Genomic DNA, 11,025 nt, shown 5'->3' on the forward strand with positions numbered 1-11,025 from the left:
ACCCTCTCATTATAGCTGCATCGATGCCTCGTTCCGCCCACCTGGACATTTCCTTTGTCTGCTCCGTGAACAAAAACCAGGAGCGCAGACAAAGGTTCGCCGCCTGGAAAGACATGAAACCTCGTGGCCTAATTCTCGTTCTTCGCTGCCCAAAAGAGTAGATGGTTGCTCATTAAAAGTATACCATGTTTAGTATGTTCATGGAAAAAATATACCATGGTATTTGCTCTATTCACTACCATGTCATGAAAGCTACATTTCAATAGTATGACTATGTGCCTTTATAGGCCAGGAAAATATCAGAATTATTAAATGATACAGTGCGTCTTCACCTTCTCCTGTAGTACCGGTGACACTGCATCTCTGAGTCATCAGGGGCCAGGAAAGTACTTTTAGCTTTTAAGTATTTACGTTCAACAAACACAGAATCTGATACTTTGATGACATGAGCTCAGTAAAAAGAAGAAAAAGGAAGCTTTTCAAAAGAAAGCTTACTTTAGAATATTGACATGCCGGCATTTTCGGTTAAGGACCGACAACCCAGGCACAAAATGTGCAGGATTAAGTATATGATAGATTTTGAAGCAGCACTATCTAATGTGGCACCCTGGGTGAGATTTTATACGGTGTCCCCCCATCCTTCGCTATCCACAAAAGAAATTGAATTGCACCGTTTATACCATTGTCTTTAATTTATAAGTTAATGTGTCACCTACTTTAGGCATTTAAAAAATAAAAAATAAAATGAAAACAAATCTGAAATATAATATAAATACCCTTACCATAATATAAAAATCCTTTAAATAAGTGAGCAAAAAATATTTATAGCCATAAATTATAAATTCAACAGGGAGTCACATCAATAAATTGCCCTTCCCTTCAATGAATGAGGAGCTCCTAGATGAGGTACGGTGGTTTATGGTTTATAGTAATAATTAATGGGCATTGCTTCAAATTTAAATCAATGTCAGCTTTTCTATCTAAAGAATTGATAGCAATGACTAATTTTAATATAATCATGTCGGGGTTTATTATTTTCCGGATTGTGTGGCCGTGGTGCTCTTGGCATTTTCCTATGTTGCCTAATGGGCCAGCTGGCTCTGTTTTGAAGGACATTGGCTACTGAAACTGTAGACTACCATTTTTGCTACTGCTAAACTGAACCAAGATGCTGAAAATAAAAACATAGGTCAGGTTTTTTGCTGGTGCATTTCTAAATGACTGTTATAAATCACCGAATCCGCCGGACCTCAAAGCAAATACAGATGACTGTTCTTTTTTACCGCTTTTACAGCCGGTCCAGTCACCGACTTTTTCCGCACAACAAACTGTAAACCCTTCTCCCTTGTAACTTAATTTTCATTTCCCTCGATGCATCATGACAACCTGCCTTATTGAGGTTTCAGCTCTTGGCTTTTCATTCGCGGCGATGATCTCGACACCGTACGCGACTTCCTTGTCTCCGAGTGAGACCGAGCACACCGTTGGAACGACCTCCGTGTTTGCGTTTATCACGGACCGAAGGAAGTATTTGGAAATAAGCGGGAGGAGCCAAACGCTAAATATTCTCGCACCGCGGGCCAGAGCACAGCTTGCGCGGGATAAATACTCATCACTGCTTTTCAGAGCCAAGACTTCAGAGCCAGATGTGGCACATTGATGTCTACATGAGGACTCGGTCCCTCTCCGGCTTCAATTACCAAGCTTGGATGGTGCATTTGAATGCTCCCCTACCTCCGTGTAAAACCTCTTTTCCCATCTGCACGCTGGCTTTTCTCTCAAAAAAAATCAACACGTCACAGGGACTCCTTGGCAACCAAATCAGCTCCCGCTCTGCATTTCATTCATATTTTTTTTTCCTTTGACCCAATTTTCCCTGGTTTAGGCGGCATGAAAAGACGAGGCACAAAGGCAATTTTTCACAGGGCTTAAAGTCTTTTTCACTTGAGACAAATTGTGAAAATGGAAAAGGGTCACAAAATTGCTGTCATGTAATCACCGCCGCCGTGTGAATTAAGCTTAGATGTATCACACAATCACGTAAAACCTGATTATGGTAATCCGTGGCGGTTGTATTTCCTTGCCGTTGTGTCGCACTGTAAGTACAGTCGCATTCACTCCGGCTGAATGACTCGCCCCGAATCTTTTCTCAGCGAACGAGAAAAAGTAAAGTTAACAAAGTCAAAAAAAAAACAAACAAGTATACATCTTCAGAACAGAAGTCATCTGCGCAAACACTGCATAGATATTTGGCCGTGAAGTCAAAAAGGACGCACTTTTATGGCTACTAAATTCAGCTTTTGGATGAAAAAATAAAACTTGCCCAAGTGATGAGCAGTATTTTTTTTTTTTCCTTTTTTTGGAGCATTTTATCACACAGATTGTAGATTCATTTGAACTCACTCCTGAGACCTGGCTTAATGATCTGTGTACCTACCGAGATCAGCCTGGAGGATATCGATGTCTGTCTCTGATAAACTCAGCGGAGCTTGACTTCCAAGAGGAGCTCTTGGACAGTGTCCAGGTGAGACTGCTTCACTTTGTGGCTCAGTTGGCCGTAGAATTAAAATGAGGGCCCTCTCACTTTGGCCTATGGCCCTGAAACTAAATGATTATTCCTCACATTTCAGCTAATGACTTTGGCGCATCAGCATGCCACGGTCTCGAGCACATATCAATTAGTTCGGACTGCATGGACACCTTAAACTCCGGCGAGGGCGGAATGCTGACACCGCCGATGTGACCAAGTCATCCTTGCTTGACTCTGAAGTAAGTAGTTGCGTTAACTCCGCTTCCCGTCCAAAGTCACACCGGTGACGTCGAGCCGCGACAGAATGAGCCGTCACAATCCGGGGAAGATAACGCAGCATCGGGAATATGCTATTCACATTATATGTGTTGCGTCGGGGGAGCCAGACATTTTGGAAATGCTCCTCGAGCCTCGAGTAAAGTCAAGTCACGTCCGATTTTATTTCTACTGCCTCAAATCACAAGTCATCTCACGACGCTTTACATCAAAAGCAGGTCTGGACCGCACTCTTTAAAATGATTTACAGACACCCAACATTCCCCCGTGAGCAAGCATTTGGCCACAGTGGCGAAGGAAAATCGGCCTTTTATCAGGCAGAAACCTTGGACAGACCTGTGCTCAATGCGCGCAGCCTTCTGTCTCGACTGGTAGGATTACATTACATTACATTCCAGTCATTGGGCAGACGCTTTCATCCAAAGCAACTCACAAGAAGTGCAATTCAGTCACCAAAGATCCGAAGTACCAGCTGTTGGAAGTCAGAAGTGACCACTCAACCAAATAGCCATCTCAGAACCATATACACACATACATTCATTTCATCCCTCTTGTTTTTTTTTGTTTTTTTTGTGGGGGGGGGGGGGGCTTGGGGAAGAGGTATGTTTAGAGCTCACGGTGAAAGATGGGCAGCGTTCCGGCTGTTCAGACCTTTTCGGGAGTTCATCCCACCACTGAGGAGCCAACACCGAGAAGAACCAAGACCGCTTCGATCGGCGGCCGGGGGCTCTGAGTGATGGGGTGGACGGTCGCCCAGAGGTAGCAGATGGGGAGGGGGGGGGGGCGGATAGGGACATGTGGCTCGACCATATCCTGGAGATAAGACGGGGCTGTCCCATTCACCGCCCGGTAGGCGAGCACCAGAGGCTTGAATTTGATGCGGGCGGCTACCGGAGCCAGTGTAGGGACATAAGAAGGGCAGTTGTGTGGGCGAATTTTGTACGGGTGAACACCAGGCCGCCGCCTTCTGAATAAGCTCCAGAGGCCTGATGGTCACCGCTGGGGCACCGGCAAGGAGGGAGTTGCAGACGAGAGATGACCGGAGCCTGGATGAGTATCTGTGCTGTATCCATCGTGAGGAATCTGCAAATCTACTCGATGTTGTAGAGGAGGAATCTGCAGGGAACTGCGACTGATGCGACATTTGCTGAGAATGACAGCGAGCGAAATTCATTCAAACTAAGCTACGTTTAGCCCTGAAAATATCAGTTTATATGTCACCGTTACAATTATTTTTTTAAATGTATTTATATTGGGCAACATGGTGGTGCAGTGGTAAGCGCTGCGGCCTTACTGCATGAAGGACCCCGGTTTGATTCTGACAAGGGGACCTTTCCGTGTGGATGTTCTCCCCCCGTCCCCGTGGGTTTTCCCTGGCTTCTCTGATTTCCTCCCACAGTCCAAAAACATGCAGCAGGTCAATTGGAAAAAAATTGGGAAAATTGCCCCGAATGAGTGAGTGAGTGAGTGGATCGTTGTTTGGCTATATATGTGGCCTGTGATTGACTGGCGGCCGGTCCAGGGTGCCCCCGCCTCTGGCCCGATGACAGCTGGGACAGGCTCCAGCATCCCCACCAACCCTGAGTGCAGGATAAGCAGCAGAAAATGGCTGGATGGATGGAATCTATATAGCAATTCTTTTTTTGATAGATTGTCAGTAAAAATACACACGCAAACATAATGCCATCAGTGATATCTCAATGTCATCATATCAGTGGTAGAATCATTTTTTTCCTGAATAACAGGTGTTTGTTAATTAACGTGCTGCATTTTTAACTGACAGCTGTTGTGAATGAACATACATTTTTTCTGACATAATTCACTCAAAATAATTTTGGAAAGTCAACAGTTTTTAAGCTGGGTGCATTAAAAACATTGAAATAGAGTAAACCAGTCAATCTAAGGGGATGTTTCGTAAGAAATACCCATTTAACTCAACCACCTCCCAAACCCTCAATTTAAATTTTTATCCTGCTCTGTCTTATCCTTCTGTCAAATATAATAATCTCATACTATTCCCTGATATAGTGATTTAAGATAAGCCCTATGATATATGATGCAACGCTATGTAAGGCACACATTTAAGATTATTAATGATTAAATCATTCTTAACCTTTTTATGTGACATAGTCTCTATTACGGTGGTGATTTATATGTTATGAATTCTATTTTCTGTTATGTGAGACCAATTAAATATTTCTCAACATTAGCAGCTAGTAGTAAGTTAATTTTTCACAACCTTGTGTGTTTTTAATGGGATATTTTTAGACCTTCTAAATAGTGTATACATGAAAGGTTTATATCAATTCTTATTGTTGATCCCTACTTTGTACATTCTCATTAAGCTTTAAGTATGATATTGCACTAATTGTCATTTTCATGTGATTTTAATTGCAAATTACTGATGCATTGTGTGTAAAACATTTATAAACTTGATGATGAAATATAACAAAACATTATGGGCTATTGATTGACAGCTCTCTTCTGCCAATTATGATATGGTAGTGATATAGTCACAGAACATATTTATTTTATTCGATAAAGGGTCTCAGTGCGGCATGGGGCAATGTCTCCAAGAGCCAGTCTAAGCCCGGAATAAATGCAGAGGGTTGCGTCAGGAAGGGCATCCGGCGTAAAACTTTTGCCAAAACCAAATTCATGAATTAAACCTAGAAGTCTCAAACCAGATCGGTCGAGGCCTAGGTTAACGACAACCGCCAATGGTACCGATGACCTACGGTTACCAGTGGAAATTGGGCTGCTGTGGGTCAAAGAAGAAGGCGTGTTCGGAAGCAGAGAGGGAGGAGGAAAGGGAAGAGCCTCGGACGGAGAGTGGGGACTTTGAATATTGGGACCATGACAGAAAAAGGTAGAGAGTTGAATCGACATGATGCAGAAGGAAGGTGGATATACTGTGTGTCCAGGGGACCAGGTGGAAAGGTACTAAGGCTAGAAGCCTTTGAGGAGAGAGAGAAGTTTTGGAATGAGTTAGATGAAGTGATGCAGAATAATCCCAGAGATGAGAGAGCGGTAATTGGTCCAGATTTCAATGGACATGTTGGTACAGGCAATAGAGGGGATGAAGAAGTGATGGGCAGGTTTGGTATACAGGATAGGAACGCAGAGGGACAGATGGTAGTAGACTTTGCAAATAGGATGGAAATGGCTGTAATTAACCTTTTTTTTTTTCCAGAAAAGACAGGGTAACTTATAAGAGCAGAGGTAGGAGCATGCAGGTAGACTACATCTCGTATAGACGAGGTAACCTGAAAGAGATCAGTGGCTGCGAAGCAGTTGTGGGTGAGAGTGTAGCCAGACAGAATAGGATGGTGTTTTATACTGTAGGATGACTCTGGTGACAAGGAAGATCAAGAGGACAAAGGCAGCGCAGAGGACAAAGTGTTGGAAGCTGATAAGGGAGGAGTGTTGTATGGTTTACAGGGAGGAGTTGAGAAAAGCTAGGTAGTAAGGCAGGGTAAGAATGATAAATTACATTCCTGCAAACTAGAATAAGTACTGACTTAGTATCTGTCAGGGATGTAGAATCTGGTGATGAAAACAAATAATACTACAAAAATCAACATTTTATTGAAATGTTATGGTATAATTACATAACTGTGTTTGATTTTAAAGAGAAGGGAAATGAAAGAAAATGTGACAAATAATCGGTATAACATTTTTTTTAAAGATGGCTATGACAACATGTATAACGGTACAGCATTCACAAGTATTAATAAGTAATATTTTTACATGGATACTGTTTCAAGTACTTGTTCCGACACTTTTTTCCTTCGCCTTATCAGTCTGGCCTCCACACACCACCTGCCTCCCTGCACTCCCCTCACCCCCAGCCTCCCACCCCCATTGCAGCCCTTAATTCCTAATGACAAGAACAGGAAGGTTAAAAGTAACGCAAGTGAAAACTAGTGACACAGAGTCATCTCAGACCTGCGAGCAGCGAGCGGCTCTTAAAGAGGCCGGTCGAGCTCCAGTCTCATTCTATTAGACGTGGGAACAAAACCTTTCCTTCCGGCGCGAGGCGGCTCAGGATCCTGGCAGCAACTGATAAGCTAATAACCGTAGGATGGAAATGTGCTAAAAATTATTCCCCTGAATGGGACAAAAGTAAATATAAACGTGTAATAAATGGTAAATAATATAATCCCGTGACATTAATTTTAATGTAATGCGATTCATGTTAAAAACTGTGATGATAATATGATACAGTAAATTAGTCTTGTAGTAAGTTTTTATATTTTGTCGGAATAATGGAAGCGACACAAGAAATAGAGATATGTGCCTTGAATCTTAATGTGACAAATCAGAGTTTTTTTTCTTCTTTCTTGAGCTGCTGAGAAAAGTCAAGGGGGAAACAAAAGTTTGAACTTTTTTCAATAATAACTTCTTTTACGGTTTGTCGCGTAAACGTCCACCAATTTCAACAAATGCATTTTTTTTTTCTGCAAAAAGGCTGCCAGCAATGGTAAAACATCATATCCTGTCTTTTTATTATACTCCACTAAGGTATGTGTGACGATAAGGGTTCCCTGTCCAACAAAAGTTAATTTTCTGTCGCATTTATTTCATGTAAATGTAAGCACAGATATGCTGACATGCTCGCAAGGAAAGTGGCTCGCTGGCAAATTCCTCCAAGTTGCTCCGTTGGGGTAATTTTGGCCAACATAATCAGAAGTCAATATCCCCTGTTTCAGGTTTGGATTCGTACGAATAACTCCCCAAAGTGTGAAACACGTTTCCTGCATTCTCTTTAAGATATTTGTACGTTTGTACGATAATCACCGACGCATGATTTATTTACACGGCTTCTCAAGACCGTGTAATGTTTACAGACCCGACGGATCAAAGTATGATTGTCAAATGAGTCATTTAGAGAAGTTACGACATGAAAATACATTTATCCACTGTTACACCATTCCAGCTGCTTCTTTTACATAGTAAGCCCACGGGGGGAAAAAAATCTTTCCGGGCCAGTGTGAATCATGTGGCCGTGTAATTACACAGTTGTCTTCAAAGCCGGGCGCTTTTTCCCCGGGGTTCAGGTTCAGAGTCCAAACTGTTTCAGAGAACGCTCGGTGAAGTGATTAGTTATAATTATGAATCCGATAGTTTGCCGGAGTGTCTAAACACATGTTATTTGGTTAAAAAATATAGTGGAGAAATGTTGTTTTCGGGAATTTTGCTCATTTTCCAGAGTCAGAAATCAATAAGTGCTGTGGAACAGAAATTGTTTGATGTATTTGTTGTGTGTAATTTCAACCGTCAATTTTAGGCTGCCTTCTGTCAACATTCATGAAATATATTAAATATTTTCTAAGCTAATCTGCATCGGGTTTGCCGCACAGGTTGTCGAAGAGCGTCCAAATCACTGTTGCCCGCGTTCCAAGATCGTGAGTTTGAATTTCTTGCTTCGTTCCAAAATCGGACACTTTCGCATTACTGTCACTCAAGAAACCAGTACAACCCCTCTCGAGTCAAATGGGTTACAATAGTAAAAGTTCCCAGATAGGACCAGTCACAGAGATTTAGAGAATCGCTCATGGAGCTCACGACACCACATAAAATGTATTTGGAAACAGGTATATATATGATATATTAATAACAGAGAAACAACATATAACAACAAACCATCAACAGAACTGAACAAGAAAAATAAAAAAGTATGCACAAAACAATAATATCAACATATATTGTCCTCATAGTTGTCCTGACGTTCAATCTGTTATGGCTTTCCCTTTGTTACGAGCTCAAGTTTTTATCTTATTGGGTCCCTTTGATTTGTGTGCATTTCAATGTCCTACCACACCACAGGTAGGGAAGGTACATTGTCCCTCCCTCATCATCTCTGGCTTCACTGTATCCTCCTGCAGGTTTTTAGGAACCTGCCCTGTGGCTGTCAACTTCTCAAACATCTTTTGGCCGGGCCATGCCTGGATGCGTGCAGTCGGTCCCGCTGGTCTCTCGTTTTTAGAACTCTCTCGAATGCACGTAGCCAATTGCCAGTGTCCCTCTGTAAACCTATAATTGCCAGCTAAGAAGCCTGGGCTACACCAGGAAGTCCTGAGAGTATAGAGTCACTGTAAATGATTCATTGATTGATTATCTATACTGCTTATTGCACTCAGGGTCACAGGGGTGGTTTGGGGATTGGAGCCTATCCCAGCTGTCATTGGGCGAGAGGTGGGGTTCAACCTGCATCGCTCGCTAGTCAATCGCACGGTCACATATAGAGACATACAAGGATTCTGTCATTCACACGTCTGGGCGACTCGGGGGGGGGGGGGGGGGGGGGGGGGGGGGGGGCAGTTAACCTCCTGCATGCTTTTTGGAGAACCTGAAGGAAACCCACGCTAAAGTGTCCTTCTTGCTGTAAGGCAGAAATGCTAACCACTGCGCTACCGTACTACCTATCTTTGCGTAGTATTGACTTTAATTTTCGAGCATGGTTGGGCTCATTACAAATTATCAAAATAATATAAAATAATAATTCAATTTGACCGACAGAGGTGATGCAATGAAGGTTTCCTGATTTAGTTCAGAGATTTACCTACATACCAATTGCTTGGGGACTTGACGGGGCCTTCTTGCTTTGAGATGAAAGTTCAAACCGATGCGCCACCATGCCATCACCCCGATTTAAATTAAATAGGTTTTGCTGCTGTTTTGAGCCCACCCGGTTATGATAACCATACCAGAGTGTGTTAGCTTTCTCAATGTGCTCGTTTTAATCGTAGGATTGTCTTTTGTAGTGTGTGGAAGCTTGTGTCGCAGCCACAGAGACGTAGCCTTTCATTTCTATGAAAACGGCTTGGTGTCACATGATGCTTGTCCTCCTGGTTCTATTGGTTCATGAGAAAGAAGACTGTAGACCACTGCTACCCGTGTGATGTCTAATGAGTGTAATATTTACACTTTTTAAAAATGTTACTTCACCAAATGAATCAAATCAGGACTGTTGAATAGGTCGTTTCACAAAAAATAAAGATCCTATTTCCAAATCACTTGCAAGTCGTATCGCTAACTTGGGTGTACAAATCCCTGCTGACACTGAGAGGTGGGCTACACCCTGGACCGGGTCACCTGCCAATCAAAGTGTATCATGTGACCACAGACCTATGGCAATTTAGAATCTTCGGTTAATCAGCTGCTTTTTGGATTATGGTAGAACCCCGGAGGATCAGGAGAGAGCCCATACATGCGCAGGGAATTGAACGGGACCTTCTTGCTGATTGATTTTATCCGCTCCGCAGGAGCTGTGAACGACACCATCGGGTTTTATACCTGAAGCCATGTTTCTGTGGAATCAATATCCCTGGCTTTACTCTAAAATAATAATAACGATACCTCGAATTCATAAAGCTTCCGAGAATCTCACTGCATATATCCTGATATTCCATTTCTTTCCTAAATCTGTATCTGTTTCACTACATCATATTAATCTTGCATACCTCACCCACCCACCAGGCTGAATAAGACAGTCATAATTCAATCTGGTTAACTATCAGAGCCCCCCCATATCCTCCCCTCACACACACACAACCATACTGGTTCCAGCCATTTTACAGCAGCAGCCAAAACCACTTTCTTATTTTGTACTTACATATGTCTTAAGGTGACAGCTGCCAGTGAGGGGGTTGGGGGTTGGGAGCGGTATGATGGCAGAGAGAGAGAGACACGGTGAGAGGGAGTGACGGCTAGAAAAAGGAGGAAAGGTAATGGAAGGGAAAAAGGAGAAAAAAAGGAGGCAGGGAGAAGAGGACAGCGAGTGAGCTGGACCTGGCAAGGCCTTGTTGGGTTGGCCGTCGTTTCATCACTTCGCTCAGAGGCTGACGAAAACAAGCGGCAACAAACAGCCGAGAGCTTTTTTTTTAAAGCGGAGACAAAACACAGGTAGCCGCTTTGTTTTCGCAAAGCACGATGTTAAGAGGCCGAGGCACAAATTGACAGTTACAAGGGGTCTGAAATGTGTCTGAAATATGGCAGGAATCCTTGAGTTGGCTATCGGGGTAAAAGACTGTCCAGATGCATTATCTAGTTGCATTATCTCCCTCTGGCGACAGCCTGCACTTGGAAAGCGTCCCAGAGCAAAGTGATTGGAGGAAATCAGGTATGAGCTTGGACGGTGATATATGATTGGTTAAAGTGAACAACGGAGGTGCCAGTTGGAAATGTCTTTGGAGGTTCTCAGTCATCCAGGTCAT

This window comes from Fistularia commersonii, chromosome 33 (assembly GCF_037954325.1).
Source record: "Fistularia commersonii isolate RoL2024-O1a breed Wild chromosome 33, RoL_Fcom_v1.0, whole genome shotgun sequence".
NCBI classification, from domain to species: domain Eukaryota; kingdom Metazoa; phylum Chordata; class Actinopteri; order Syngnathiformes; family Fistulariidae; genus Fistularia; species Fistularia commersonii.